The sequence below is a fragment of the Coregonus clupeaformis genome, chromosome 27 (genome assembly GCF_020615455.1).
Source record: "Coregonus clupeaformis isolate EN_2021a chromosome 27, ASM2061545v1, whole genome shotgun sequence".
Lineage (NCBI taxonomy): Eukaryota > Metazoa > Chordata > Actinopteri > Salmoniformes > Salmonidae > Coregonus > Coregonus clupeaformis.
The window spans coordinates 44,174,844-44,190,296 of record NC_059218.1 but is presented as its reverse complement, the minus strand read 5'-3'; the positions used below and the strand labels follow the sequence as shown (position 1 = coordinate 44,190,296).

Genomic DNA, 15,453 nt, shown 5'->3' with positions numbered 1-15,453 from the left:
GTCCGGGGAGGACGCAGAGAGCTGTGGGTTGGCAACGCACTACATTGCTGCCTGCCATAAGATGAGGAACAGTGTCTGACAGACCAACCAACCTGCACATGTTCTCTATATTGTTATTGTTCAATGGTTATTTTGACACTTGGTTATTGTTGTTACTGTTGTCCTGTTGACAATATTGATTATTATTATTTTAATTATGTTCACATTGTAAATATCCAAAGTAAGCTTTGGCAATATGTTAATTGTTACGTCATGCCAATAAAGCAGAGAGAGAGAGAGAGAGAGAGAGAGAGAGAGAGAGAGAGAGAGAGAGAGAGAGAGAGAGAGAGAGAGAGAGAGAGAGAGAGAGAGAGAGAGAGAGAGAGAGAGAGAGAGAGAGAGAGAGAGTACACAGCGGCAGTTTCCCATGCCAATAAAGCCACTTTGAATTGAGTTGAGTTGAGAGAAAGATGGGTTAGAAAGAGAGAAGACTAGTATAAAACAGGAAGGCCTGCACACTGTTAAAGCTCCCAATTCACTGCTTTATTGACAACGTTTCTTCGTCAGGTCAAACATACAATCTGAGTGCTCACATCCCAAAATATAGTAATTTCACCTCACATGACCTGACGTATGGTGGGTACAAAAACTATTTGTGTATCTCTAATAATTTGATATCAATGAGATGGGCACATGTAGTAGTTACAGACAATAGTATATATGAATAAAAAAATACTTTCTTTCTGGGTTGAGATTTGTTGGGATATCATATATCCAGGATACATCTGGTATTTTTCCATTCATTCCGGATGTAATATACTTTTGGCCACTGGTTGGTTCTGTGTTGGTTTGGCGCTATTCCATTTCCCATATATACAGCGTCGCCATATAAAACGGACTGAAGAAGAAGAAGAAGAAGAAGAAGAAGAAGAAGAAGAAGAAGAAGAAGAAGAAGAAGAAGAAGAAGAAGAAGAAGAAGAAGAAGAAGAAGAAGAAGAAGAAGAAGAAGAAGAAGAAGAAGAAGAAGAAGAAGAAGAAGAAGAAGAAGAAGAAGAAGAAAAGGAAGAAGAAGAAGAAGAAGAAGAAGGTTAGTAAAAAGTATTTTGTGAAGAGGTCCAGATTTCTTTTGCTAACACTAATTCTAAACTTAACCCTAAACCCCCTACAAATAGCATTTGACCTTGTGGGGACCAATAAAATATCCCCAGTTGGTCAAATCTTTCTTGGTTTACTATTCTTGTGGGGACCCACAAGTATAGTTAAACACGTCCACACACACACACACACACACACACACACACACACACACACACACACACACACACACACACACACACACACACACACACACACACACACACACACACACACACACACACACACACACACACACACACACACACACACACACACACACACACACACACACACACAAACACACAGGGAGAGCCAGGAGAGTAATAGAGAGACAGAGAGAAGGAGAGAGAGAGAGAGAGAGAGAGAGTGTGATAGTGTGTTAATTGTTAGAGAGCGATGAATGACAGAGTGTGAGAGAGTGGGGGAGGTGTGCAAGAATGAGGGGAGGGATGAAAGAGAGAGAGGGAAGGATGAAAGAGAGAGAGGGAAGGATGAAAGAGAGAGAGGGAAGGATGAAAGAGAGAGAGAGGGAAGGATGAAAGAGAGAGAGGGAAGGATGAAAGAGAGAGAGGGAGGGATGAAAGAGAGAGAGAGAGGGAGGGATGAAAGAGAGAGAGGGAGGGATGAAAGAGAGAGAGGGAGGGATGAAAGAGAGAGAGGGAGGGCGGTGGAGGAGAACAGAGTGAAGAACTCTCTCTCCTCTCTTCTCTTCTCTGCTCCCGTCCTCCTTCACTCTTCCCTTCTTTCTACTTCACTGGTTCCATTCAAACTGTTGGATTATTCCCTCTTTCCTGCAGTGTGTTCTGAGGAGAAGATCACACACAATTATATTTTAGAGAAGAACTCAAAACCTGACAGCTGTGCTCGTGTCGGAGAGGAATACACTGTCTCGGAGTGTGTGAGAAAGACAGAGAGGGAGAGGGAGATTTCTGGAGTGTCTGACTGAACAATCAAACGGAACAGATTGAGGGATGTGACAGAGAGGACTTCTTCAAGCAATAACAGGTCAGGAACTCACTGTGTGTGTGTGTGTGTGTGTGTGTGTGTTGTGTGGTTTTACCAGAAGTCCTCACATGGATAGTAAAACAAGGACAATTGGGACAATTGGGGACATTTTGCCGGTGCCAAAAAGGAAAAGGTTATTTTAGGCTTAGGGGTTAGGTTTAGGGTTAGAATTAGGGTTAGGAGTTAGGGTTAGGTTTAGTTTTAGGGTTAGGGGTTTGGGTTGAGGTTAGTGTGTGTGTGTGTGTGTGTATGTGTGTGTGTGTGTGTGTGTGTGTGTGTGTGTGTGTGTGTGTGTGTGTGTGTGTGTGTGTGTGTGTGTGTGTGTGTGTGTGTGTGTGTGTGTGTGTGTGTATGGTATTGTTGAACAGTTAATGTACAATTGATCAAAGTACTGAAGTGATTGATGCAAAACAATGATGGGAGAAAGCTGGACAATCGATCGCAATCCTCCCTCTTTCCCTCCTTTCTCTCTTTCTGACTTTCATTCCTATCCTCTATGTAGCATCCTAATGACTCCCTCAGATCCCTATCTCTTTCTGCTCTAATTTCCCTCCCTCCCTCCCTCCCTCCCTCCCTCCCATTACTAGAGCTTTCTTTAACACTCTTTATGAAATCCTCCGTATGGAATCACCCTATGACCTCCTCTTCTCCTTCTCTCTCTCTCTCCTTCCTTTCTTCTTTATTCACATCTTCTGTAGCATTCCAATCAATCCATTACACACACACACAGTCTCTCTCTCTCTCTCTCTCTCTCTCTCTCTCTCTCTCTCTCTCTCTCTCTCTCTCTCTCTCTCTCTCTCTCTCTCTCTCTCTCTCTCTCTATCTATATATCTCTCTGTCTCTCTCTGTCTCTGTGTGTCTCTCTGTCTCTCTCTCTCTCTCAAAGAGGCATAGAGATTGAGAGGCAGAAAATGCGTCATATAGGTCAAACTCAACATGCCACCTTTCTGACGCCATATGACGTGCGGTGTGTGTGTGTGCGGTGTGTGTGTGTGTGTGTCTGTGTGTGCGGTGTGTGTGTGTGTGTGCGGTGTGTGTGTGTGTGTGCGGTGTGTGTGTGTGTGTGCGGTGTGTGTGTGTGTGTGTGTGCGGTGTGTGTGTGTGTGTGTGCTCACGTGTCAAGGAGTCAATAGAGTAAGCAACTGTTCACAACTCTTCCTGTGTCAGGTTAATTCATCCTAAATGAATGAAATGTAGTTCAGTTAACAAGGTCAAGAATTGATTCATTCATAAAAAATGGACAAAAAAACACTTGAATGAGTGTTTCCCCTCTGGCAGAGAGAATGGGGGGGGATGAGAGGGAGAAAGGAGCGATTGTACCCAGGAATTCAAAGGAAATAGGAAATGGACATAAAAAGAATGAGACATGACCACTAACTGACGTGATGGACACACACACACACACACACACACACACACACACACACACACACACACACACACACACACACACACACACACACACACACACACACACACACACACACACACACACTAGGAGAGAAGGAGACACAGACACAGTCCCGTGGTCAGGGCTGAGGCCAGAATGTCATGACATTTAGACACCCAAATGGGACCTGATCCATTATTCATGGCCTGTTAATACCACAGCAGAGTAAACAACAGAATGGCCTCCTCTCACACTGTGAAGTGTGTGTGTGTGTGTGTGTGTCTTTAGCCCTGGTGGACTGTTCTTGCCTCTGAAATCAGATTAGGAGTAGAAAGCGTAGTAATGAGCCCGTTGCCTGGATACAAAAAGCATAATTAAGAGCAATTATCAGCCACTTCAGCTCATACCAAACACCGTTTATCAGCCGGTTCATAACAAAACAAAAACAACATCAACAAATTAATACATCAAAAGACAGAGGAACAACAGAGAGTAGGAGGGAGAGGAGGAGAGAGAGGGGGAGAGAGAGGGGGAGAGAGAGGGAGGAGAGGGAGAGGGATGGGGGAGAGAGGGAGGGGGAGAGGGAGAGAGGGGGGATGAGAGAGGGGAGAGAGAGAGGGAGGGAGGGAGAGGAGGAGAGGGAGGGGGAGAGGGGAAGAGGGAGAGAGGGGGAGAGGGAGAGAGGGTGGGAGAGAGAGGGGGAGGAGAGGGGGAGAGAGAGGGAGGGAGGGGGAGAGGGAGGGAGGAGGGAGAGGGAGGGGAGAAAGAGGGGGAGAGAAAGAGGGAGAAGAGGGTGCAGTTGTTGATGGGTTGAGCTTCGACTATTCCAATAAACTGATATAGGGAACGAGAGAGGAAACAGAAAATCACTTTGTATTCTTTTTAAGTAATTAATTGGCATTTTATTGCATGACATAAGTATTTGATACATCAGAAAAGCAGTACTTAATATTTGGTACAGAAACCTTTGTTTGCAATTACAGAGATCATACGTTTCCTGTAGGTCTTGACCAGGTTTGCACACACTGCAGAAGGGATTTTGGCCTACTCCTCCATACAGAACTTCTCCAGATCCTTCAGGTTTCGGGGATGTCGCTGGGCAATGCGGACTTTCAGCTCCCTCCAAAGATTTTCTATTGGGTTCAGGTCTGGAGACTGGCTAGGCCACTCCAGGACCTTGAGATGCTTCTTACGGAGCCACTCCTTAGTTGCCCTGGCTGTGTGTTTCCGGTCGTTGTCATGCTGGAAGACCCAGCCACGACCCATCTTCAATGCTCTTACTGAGGGAAGGAGGTTGTTGGCCAAGATCTCGCGATACATAGCCCCATCCATCCTCCCCTCAATACGGTGCAGTCGTCCTGTCCCCTTTGCAGAAAAGCATCCCCAAAGAATGATGTTTCCACCTCCATGCTTCACGATTGGGATGGTGTTCTCGGGGTTGTACTCATCCTTCTTCTTCCTCCAAACACGGCGAGTGGAGTTTAGACCAAAAAGCTCTATTTTTGTCTCATTAGACCACATGACCTTCTCCCATTCCTCCTCTGGATCATCCAGGTGGTCATGGGCAAACTTCAGACGGGCCTGGATATGCGCTGGCTTGAGCAGGGGGACCTTGCATGCGCTGCAGGATTTTAATCCATGACGGCGTAGTGTGTTACTAATGGTTTTCTTTGAGACTGTGGTCCCAGCTCTCTTCAGGTCATTGACCAGGTCCTGCCGTGTAGTTCTGGGCTGATCCCTCACCTTCCTCATGATCAATGATGTCCCACAAGGTGAGATCTTGCATGGAGCCCCAGACTGAGGGTGATTGACCGTCATCTTGAACTTCTTCCATTTTCTAATAATTGTGCCAACAGTTGTTGCCTTCTCACCAAGCTGCTTGCCTATTGTCCTGTAGCCCATCCCAGCCTTGTGCAGGTCTACAATTTTATCCCTGATGTCCTTACACAGCTCTCTGGTCTTGGCCATTGTGGAGAGGTTGGAGTCTGTTTGATTGAGTGTGTGGACAGGTGTGTTTTATACAGGTAACGAGTTTAAACAGGTGCAGTTAATACAGGTAATGAGTAGAGAACAGGAGGGCTTCTTAAAGAAAAACTAACAGGTCTGTGACAGCCGGAATTCTTACTGGTTGGTAGGTGATCAAATACTTATGTCATGCAATAAAATGCTAATTAATTACTTAAAAATCATACAATGTGATTTTCTGGATTTTTGTTTTAGATTCCGTCTCTCACAGTTGAAGTGTACCTATGATAACAATTACAGACCTAAACATGCTTTGTAAGTAGGAAAACCTGCAAAATCGGCAGTGTATCAAATACTTGTTCTCCCCACTGTATATACTGTATATATACATAATATGACATTTGAAATGTCTCTATTCTTTTCTAACTTGAGTGAGTATGTAATGTAATGTTTACTGTTCATTTTCATTGTTGATTTCACTTTTGTTTATGATCTATTTCACTTGCTTTGGCAATGTCAACATATGTTTCCCATGCCAATAAAGCCCCTGAAATTGAATTGAATTGAGAGAAAGTGAGAGGAGTGGGTAGTGAATTGACTGCATAGTTCTTTAATGACAGCTCCTCTCTCTGGATGAGTCCCAAATGGCACCCTATTCCCTATATAGTGTACTACTTTTGACCAGAGCCCTGTGAGACATTACAAAGGTAATAGGGTTCCTTTTGTGATGCAACCTCTGCCACCTACATATCATCTCTCTCAGTAGAGTAGAACAACATATGTCTCCTACATATCATCTCTCTCAGTAGAGTAGAACATATGTCTCCTACATATCATCTCTCTCAGTAGAGTAGAACATCTGGCTCCTACATATCATCTCTCTCAGTAGAGTACAACATATGTCTCCTACATATCATATCTTTCAGTAGAGTAGAACAACATATGTCTCCTACATATCATCTCTCTCAGTAGAGTAGAACAACATATGTCTCCTACATATCATCTCTCTCAGTAGAGTAGAACATATGTCTCCTACATATCATCTCTCTCAGTAGAGTAGAACATCTGTCTCCTACATATCATCTCTCTCAGTAGAGTACAACATCTGTCTCCTACATATCATTTCTCTCAGTAGAGTAGAACAATATATGTCTCCTACATATCATCTCTCTCAGTAGAGTAGAACAACTTCTGTCTCCTACATATCATCTCTCTCAGTAGAGTAGAACAACATCTGTCTCCTACATATCATCTCTCTCAGTAGAGTAGAACATATGTCTCCTACATATCATATCTCTCAGTAGAGTAGAACATATGTCTCCTACATATCATCTCTCTCAGTAGAGTAGAACATATGTCTCCTACATATCATCTCTCTCAGTAGAGTAGAACATATGTCTCCTACATATCATCTCTCTCAGTAGAGTAGAACAACATATGTCTCCTACATATCATCTCTCTCAGTAGAGTAGAACATATGTCTCCTACATATCATCTCTCTCAGTAGAGTAGAACATCTGTCTCCTACATATCATCTCTCTCAGTAGAGTACAACATATGTCTCCTACATATCATATCTCTCAGTAGAGTAGAACAACATATGTCTCCTACATATCATCTCTCTCAGTAGAGTAGAACAACATATGTCTCCTACATATCATCTCTCTCAGTAGAGTAGAACAACATATGTCTCCTACATATCATCTCTCTCAGTAGAGTAGAACATCTGTCTCCTACATATCATCTCTCTCAGTAGAGTACAACATCTGTCTCCTACATATCATTTCTCTCAGTAGAGTAGAACAACATATGTCTCCTACATATCATCTCTCTCAGTAGAGTAGAACAACTTCTGTCTCCTACATATCATCTCTCTCAGTAGAGTAGAACAACATCTGTCTCCTACATATCATCTCTCTCAGTAGAGTAGAACATATGTCTCCTACATATCATATCTCTCAGTAGAGTAGAACATATGTCTCCTACATATCATCTCTCTCAGTAGAGTAGAACATATGTCTCCTACATATCATCTCTCTCAGTAGAGTAGAACATATGTCTCCTACATATCATCTCTCTCAGTAGAGTAGAACAACATATGTCTCCTACATATCATCTCTCTCAGTAGAGTAGAACAACATCTGTCTCCTACATATCATCTCTCTCAGTAGAGTATAACATATGTCTCCTACATATCATCTCTCTCAGTAGAGTAGAATATATATCTCCTACATATCATCTCTCTCAGTAGAGTAGAACATATGTCTCCTACATATCATTTCTCTCAGTAGAGTAGAACAACATCTGTCTCCTATATATCATCTCTCTCAGTAGAGTAGAACATATGTCTCCTACATATCATCTCTCTCAGTAGAGTAGAACATATGTCTCCTACATATCATTTCTCTCAGTAGAGTAGAACAACATCTGTCTACTACATATCATCTCTCTCAGTAGAGTAGAACATCTGTCTCCTACATATCATCTCGCTCAGTAGATGTCAGCTTCCTGCCTCCTGTTTGTCTCCGGGCCTCTAGAGGTCATCTGTGTTCCCCTCTGCCTTAGTTCTTCCTCGTGTGTCCTAATTAGCTTGATCCAGGTCACCTGTGCCTTGTTTCCCCTTGTGTATTTTAGCTGTGTGTTTTCCCCTTGTTTCTCACTTGGTTATTGAGTCCTGGCTATGTGTCTCCTGCTTTGTTCCACCGTGTCTTTCCAAGTAAGGTTTTCTAAGTTATCTTTAGTTTGTTTTTCTCCCCTCGTGGAGTTATTTTGTTTTGCCTCCTGTTTTGTTAACATACCTCTTTCTGAGAAGAACTTTTGTTGGACTATTTGTGAATGGCGAAGAACCTTTGTTTTTACATTAAATCTACTGGCCTGGAGTATTGCCTTGGGTGTTTCATTTGGGTCCTACTACACCTCCTCTGTGGCTAAGGGGTATTACCCCCAGCTCTCCACATCTGAGACCGGAGTTCTAGCACGGCTTGTGACAGAATAACCAAGTCAATCATGGACCCAGAAACACTCAGTTCCCAGGACCTGTTGGCGGTGATCACTCGACATGAGGCTTCTTTCCAGCGCCATGAAGCCGTTCTCAGCCGACAAGAGGAGCTGATGGCTAGACATTCTCAACTCCTGGCCGAAATGATGAGTTCCCTTCACCAGCTCTTTGAACGCCTCCTTGGTCCTCTCCCTTCCCCCAGGTCACCTCCCAGTGACGACAGGCCTTCTCGGTTGGCGGAGCCCCGACTACCACCTCCCAAGCCCTTTTCTGGGGATCCAAGCTCTTGCCAGGGTTTCCTCACCCAATGCTCCCTCACCTTCGAGCTCCAATCCTCAAGTTTTCCCACAGACCGTTCCAAGATTGCCTACATCATTACCCTTCTTTCAGACAAGGCGCTCGCCTGGGCCTCTGCGGTGTGGCAGTCCCAGGAGGCCTGTTGTGATTCCCACGCTGCATTTGTAGAAGAGTTCAAGCGGGTGTTCGATCATCCTGTCAGTGGGCGGGAGGCTTCCAAGCGCCTACTGTCTCTCCGTCAGGGCTCCCGAAGCACGGCAGATTTCGCCATTAATTTTCGGACCATAGCAGCAAGGAGCGGATGGAATGATGAAGCGCTGAGGGTCTGCTTTCAGGGAGGGTTATCTGAGCCCCTTCAAGATGAGTTAGCCACCCGAGAACCAGCTGGAGATCTCGAGTCCCTCATAGCCTTGGCCATCCGCCTGGACAATCGTCTAAGAGAGCGGAGAACGGCTCGCCGCCAGGTGTCTCAGTCCCAAGTTCCTCGGAGCAGCTCTGTTTCTCCTGTTTGGACTCCGTCATTCAGAGCTTCCCCGGCTCCTGAACTGTTCCAGGATTCCCCGGAGAGCATGCAGTTAGGCCGTTCCAGGCTTTCTCCCAATGAAAGGGAACGTCGCATGAGGGAGCGTCGGTGCCTCTACTGCGGGGTTGCCGGCCACGTCCGATCCACTTGCCCCGAGCTTTCGGGAAACGCCAGTCCCCACCCAGCTACAGGAGGGCTGTGATGGGGAGAATTAGAGCTCCTCCTACTAACGCTGTCCTGGCTATTCCAGCCACTCTGTCCTGGGAGGGCCACCAGCATCGGGTCCAGGCTATGATCGATTCCGGTGCCGCAGGTGATTTCCTGGATGTAACCTTGGCTAAGGAACTTAAGATCCCTACCCAACTACTTCCTCATCCCCAGGCAGTTACAGCCTTAGATGGCAGACCTCTGGAACCAGGAAAGGTTACCGAGGCGACTCAGTCCCTGCGACTTACCATCTCTCAACACCAGCAGGGAGGAAACCTTCTATCTCATTGACTCTCCCGAATATCCTATTATCCTGGGTCACCCTTGGCTATGCAGACATAATCCCCAGATCGACTGGCCTACTGGCACCATTCTAAGCTGGGGTCCCACTTGCCAACTCACCTGCATGCTTCAGAGTCCCTCAGCCCCTAGTACCCAGTTTCAAGAGTCTGTTGACGTCTCCCTAGTCCCCAGTGTTTACCATCGGTTCAAGGCTGTGTTCAGCAAGGCCCGGGCTACTTCCTTACCGCCTCATCGCACGTATGACTGTGCCATTGATCTACTCCCCTGGGTGCTGCCCTCCTAGAGGTCGGATCTTTTCCTTGTCCTCCCCCGAGCACGCAGCTATGGACACCTACATTAAGGAGTCCTTGGCAGCCGGCCTCATCCATGCCTCTACTTCCCCGGCTGGGGCGGGCTTCTTTTTTGTTGAAAAGAAGGACGGGGGTCTTAGGCCTTGTATTGATTACCGGGGACTCAACAAGATCACGGTTCGGAATCGATATCCTCTTCCTCTCATGGCCACTGCTTTTGAGCTGCTTCAAGGGGCTTCCATTTTTTCTAAACTGGATCTCCGCAATGCTTACCATCTCGTGCGGATCCGGCAAGGTGACGAATGGAAGACGGCGTTCAACACGCCCATGGGGCACTATGAATACCGGGTGATGCCGTTCGGGCTCACCAATGCCCCCGCAGTATTCCAAGCCCTGATTAATGATGTTCTCCGGGATATGCTTAATCTGTTCGTCTTCGTGTACCTGGACGATATCCTCATCTTCTCGAGGTCACTGAAGGAGCATGAGGGGCATGTTAGCCGGGTTCTCCAGAGGCTCCTTGACAATCACCTCTATGTTAAACCTGAGAAGTGTGAATTTCATGTTTCTCAGACTCAGTTTCTCGGGTTTATTGTCACTCCCGGGCACCTAGAGATGGATCCCAAGAAGGTCGAAGCGGTCCGCAGCTGGCCCACACCTGCCACGGTCAAGGAGGTTCAACGGTTCATTGGCTTTTCTAACTTCTATCGGAAGTTCATCAAGAATTTCAGCTCAGTGGTAGCCCCCTTGACGACGCTTACCAAGGGAGGAGGGACCAAGGTTCACTGGGGTCCGGAAGCAGCAGGGGCCTTCGAGGATCTCAAGCGCCGCTTCACGTCTGCTCCGATTCTGGTGACTCCTGACCCAGAAAGACCTTTCGTGGTGGAGGTGGACGCCTCAGAGGTGGGGGTGGGAGCCGTCCTGTCACAGAGGGGGTGAGGATGGGAGATTACACCCTTGTGCCTTCATGTCTCGCCGCCTGTCTGAGGCCGAGCGCAACTACCACGTGGGGGATCTAGAGTTGCTTGCAGTAAAACTGGCCTTGGAAGAGTGGCGCCATTGGCTTGAGGGGGCTCAGCACCCGTTCCAGGTTCTCACAGACCACAAGAACCTGGAATATCTCCAACAGGCTAAGCGGATGAACCCTCGGCAAGCACGATGGTCCCTTTTCTTTAATCGATTCCAGTTCCTCCTGTCTTACCGACCTGGCACCAAGAACGTCAAGCCGGATGCCCTGTCTCGAGCCTATTCTCCCGAGGTACAAGAGAAGCCCTTGGCATCGATTATTCCGAGGTCTAGGATCGTCGCACCTCTTCAGTGGGAACTAGAAAGAGGGGTACGAGAAGCCCTTGTCCATGAGCCCGATCCAGGCGGTGGTCCTGCCGGTCGCCTGTACGTTCCTCTCTCTGTTCGGGCCCGCGTCTTGCAGTGGGGTCATGAGTCGCCCTTGACATGCCATCCAGGCAGTGCTCGCACACTGGAATTCCTCCGACGGCGGTTTTGGTGGCCGTCCATCAAGAAGGGACGTGCAGGTCTATGTTGAGGCCTGCCCGGTGTGCAACCAGGGAAAGTCGACGCGCCAGCGACCCCAGGGACTGCTCCATCCCTTACCTATTCCTCGAAGGCCATGGTCACACCTTTCTCTGGACTTTGTTACGGGACTTCCTCCATCCCAGGGCAACACCGTCATCCTAGTGATCGTTGACCGTTCTCTAAGGCTGCCCGGTTTATTCCGCCCATGCCCTCGGCTAAGGAGACTGCTGAGCTCCTCATGAACCATGTCTTCCGGATATTTGGCATTCCCCTGGACGTGGTCTCTGACCGAGGTCCCCAATTCTCGTCCCGGTTTTGGGGGGCCTTCTGCAGGCTTATTGGGGCCACAGCCAGCCTATCGTCAGGGTTCCATCCAGAGTCTAATGGCCAAACGGAACGGATTAATCAGGATCTGGAGACCACCCTGCGGTGTATGGCGGCCAGTAATCCCACGTCTTGGGCCACCTATATCATTTGGGCTGAATATGCCCACAACACCCTCCAGTCTTCAGCCACCGGATTGTCCCCCCTTCGAATGCCAGTTCGGTTACAACCCTCCATTATTTCCAGAGGAAGAGGCGCAAGTTGGTGTTCCCTCGGCCCAGCGCTTTGTCCAACGCTGTAGGCGGACCTGGAAGAAGGCCAGGTGTATCCTCCTTCGGACCTCCCAGAGATACCAAAGTCAGGCTAATCGACACCGCCGGACGGCCCCTAGTTTCCGAGCTGGTCAGAGAGTTTGGTTGGCCACTAAGAACCTGCCCCTCCGGGTCGAATCCAAGAAGCTTTCCCAGAGATACATCGGCCCTTTCCGCATTGCTAGAAAGGTTAACCCTGTTTCGTATCGTTTGGTTCTGCCTCGCTCCCTTAGAGTTAACCCCACTTTCCATGTTTCACTCCTTAAACCTGTCTTGTCTTCTCCTTTTGCCCCCCACGCAGACCCCCGCCACCTCCCAGGATCATTGACGGCCAGCCAGCCTACACAGTCCGCCGGATACTGGACTCCCGGAGGGTCCAGAACTCTCTGCAGTATCTGGTGGACTGGGAGGGCTACGGGCCAGAGGAGCGCTCCTGGGTTCCAGCCAGGGACATCCTGGACCCAGGTTTGATCCGAGATTTTCGCACCCTGGGGCCGGGGTGTTCTGGAAGGAACGTCAGGAGTCGTTCCTAGAGGAGGGGGTCCTGTCAGCTTCCTGCCTCCTGTTTGTCTCCGGGCCTCTAGAGGTCATCTGTGTTCCCCCTCTGCCTTAGTTCTTCCTCGTGTGTCCTAATTAGCTTGATCCAGGTCACCTGTGCCTTGTTTCCCCTTGTGTATTTTAGCTGTGTGTTTTCCCCTTGTTTCTCACTTGGTTATTGAGTCCTGGCTATGTGTCTCCTGCTTTGTTCCACCGTGTCTTTCCAAGTAAGGTTTTCTAAGTTATCTTTAGTTTGTTTTTCTCCCCTCGTGGAGTTATTTTGTTTTGCCTCCTGTTTTGTTAACATACCTCTTTCTGAGAAGAACTTTTGTTGGACTATTTGTGAATGGCGAAGAACCTTTGTTTTTACATTAAATCTACTGGCCTGGAGTATTGCCTTGGGTGTTTCATTTGGGTCCTACTACACCTCCTCTGTGGCTAAGGGGTATTACCCCCAGCTCTCCACATCTGAGACCGGAGTTCTAGCACGGCTTGTGACAGTAGAGTAGAACATATGTCTCCTACATATCATATCTCTCAGTAGAGTAGAACAACATATGTCTCCTACATATCATCTCTCTCAATAGAGTAGAACAACATCTGTTTCCTACATATCATCTCTCTCAGTAGAGTAGAACATATGTCTCCTACATATCATCTCTCTCAGTAGAGTAGAACATCTGTCTCCTACATATCATCTCTCTCAGTAGAGTAGAACGTATGTCTCCTACATATCATATCTCTCAGTAGAGTAGAACAACATATGTCTCCTACATATCATCTCTCTCAGTAGAGTAGAACAACATCTGTCTCTTACATATCATCTCTCTCAATAGAGTAGAACAACATCTGTTTCCTACATATCATCTCTCTCAGTAGAGTAGAACATATGTCTCCTACATATCATCTCTCTCAGTAGAGTAGAACATATGTCTCCTACATATCATATCTCTCAGTAGAGTAGAACAACATCTGTCTCCTACATATCATCTCTCTCAGTAGAGTAGAACAACATCTGTCTATTACATATCATTTCTCTCAATAGAGTAGAACAACATCTGTTTCCTACATATCATCTCTCTCAGTAGAGTAGAACATATGTCTCCTACATATCATCTCTCTCAGTAGAGTAGAACAACATATGTCTCCTACATATCATCTCTCTCAGTAGAGTAGAACAACATCTGTCTCCTACATATCATCTCTCTCAGTAGAGTAGAACATATGTCTCCTACATATCATCTCTCTCAGTAGAGTAGAATATATATCTCCTACATATCATCTCTCTCAGTAGAGTAGAACATATGTCTCCTACATATCATTTCTCTCAGTAGAGTAGAACCACATATTTCTCCTACATATCATCTCTGTCAGTAGAGTAGAACATATGTCTCCTACATATCATCTCTCTCAGTAGAGTAGAACAACATCTGTCTCCTACATATCATCTCTCTCAGTAGAGTAGAACATATGTCTCCTACATATCATCTCTCTCAGTAGAGTAGAACATATGTCTCCTACATATCATTTCTCTCAGTAGAGTAGAACAACATCTGTCTACTACATATTATCTCTCTCAGTAGAGTAGAACATCTGTCTCCTACATATCATCTCGCTCAGTAGAGTAGAACATATGTCTCCTACATATCATATCTCTCAGTAGAGTAGAACAACATATGTCTCCTACATATCATCTCTCTCAATAGAGTAGAACAACATCTGTTTCCTACATATCATCTCTCTCAGTAGAGTAGAACATATGTCTCCTACATATCATCTCTCTCAGTAGAGTAGAACATCTGTCTCCTACATATCATCTCACTCAGTAGAGTAGAACATATGTCTCCTACATATCATCTCTCTCAGTAGAGTAGAACAACATCTGTCTCTTACATATCATCTCTCTCAATAGAGTAGAACAACATCTGTTTCCTACATATCATCTCTCTCAGTAGAGTAGAACATATGTCTCCTACATATCATCTCTCTCAGTAGAGTAGAACATATGTCTCCTACATATCATCTCTCTCAGTAGAGTAGAACAACATATGTCTCCTACATATCATCTCTCTCAGTAGAGTAGAACAACATCTGTATCCTACATATCATCTCTCTCAGTAGAGTAGAACAACATCTGTCTCCTACATATCATCTCTCTCAGTAGAGTAGAACATATGTCTCCTACATATCATCTCTCTCAGTAGAGTAGAATATATATCTCCTACATATCATCTCTCTCAGTAGAGTAGAACAACATATGTCTCCTACATATCATCTCTCTCAGTAGAGTAGAACAACATCTGTCTCTTACATATCATCTCTCTCAATAGAGTAGAACAACATCTGTTTCCTACATATCATCTCTCTCAGTAGAGTAGAACATATGTCTCCTACATATCATATCTCTCAGTAGAGTAGAACAACATATGTCTCCTACATATCATCTCTCTCAGTAGAGTAAAACAACATCTGTCTCCTACATATAATTTCTCTCTCAGTAGAGTAGAAAAACATATGTTTCCTACATATCATCTCTCTCAGTAGAGTAGAACAACATATGTCTCCTACATATAATCTCTCTCAGTAGAGTAAAACAACATCTGTCTCCTACATATAATTTCTCTCAGTAGAGTAGAACAACATCTGTCTCCTAC

The 15,453-nt window shown here is 46.0% G+C and overlaps 1 protein-coding gene across 1 annotated transcript in view; it reads left to right on the top strand.

Annotated features, from left to right (window-relative positions):
• Positions 1-1,801: 1,801 nt before the first annotated feature.
• Positions 1,802-15,453, top strand: part of LOC121542043 (serine-rich and transmembrane domain-containing protein 1) — a 33,500-nt gene continuing 19,848 nt past the window's right edge. Inside the window, exon 1 of the mRNA XM_041851475.2 lies at positions 1,802-2,121. The gene's annotated coding sequence lies outside the window, so the exon portion shown is untranslated. The remainder of the gene's footprint in view (positions 2,122-15,453) is intronic.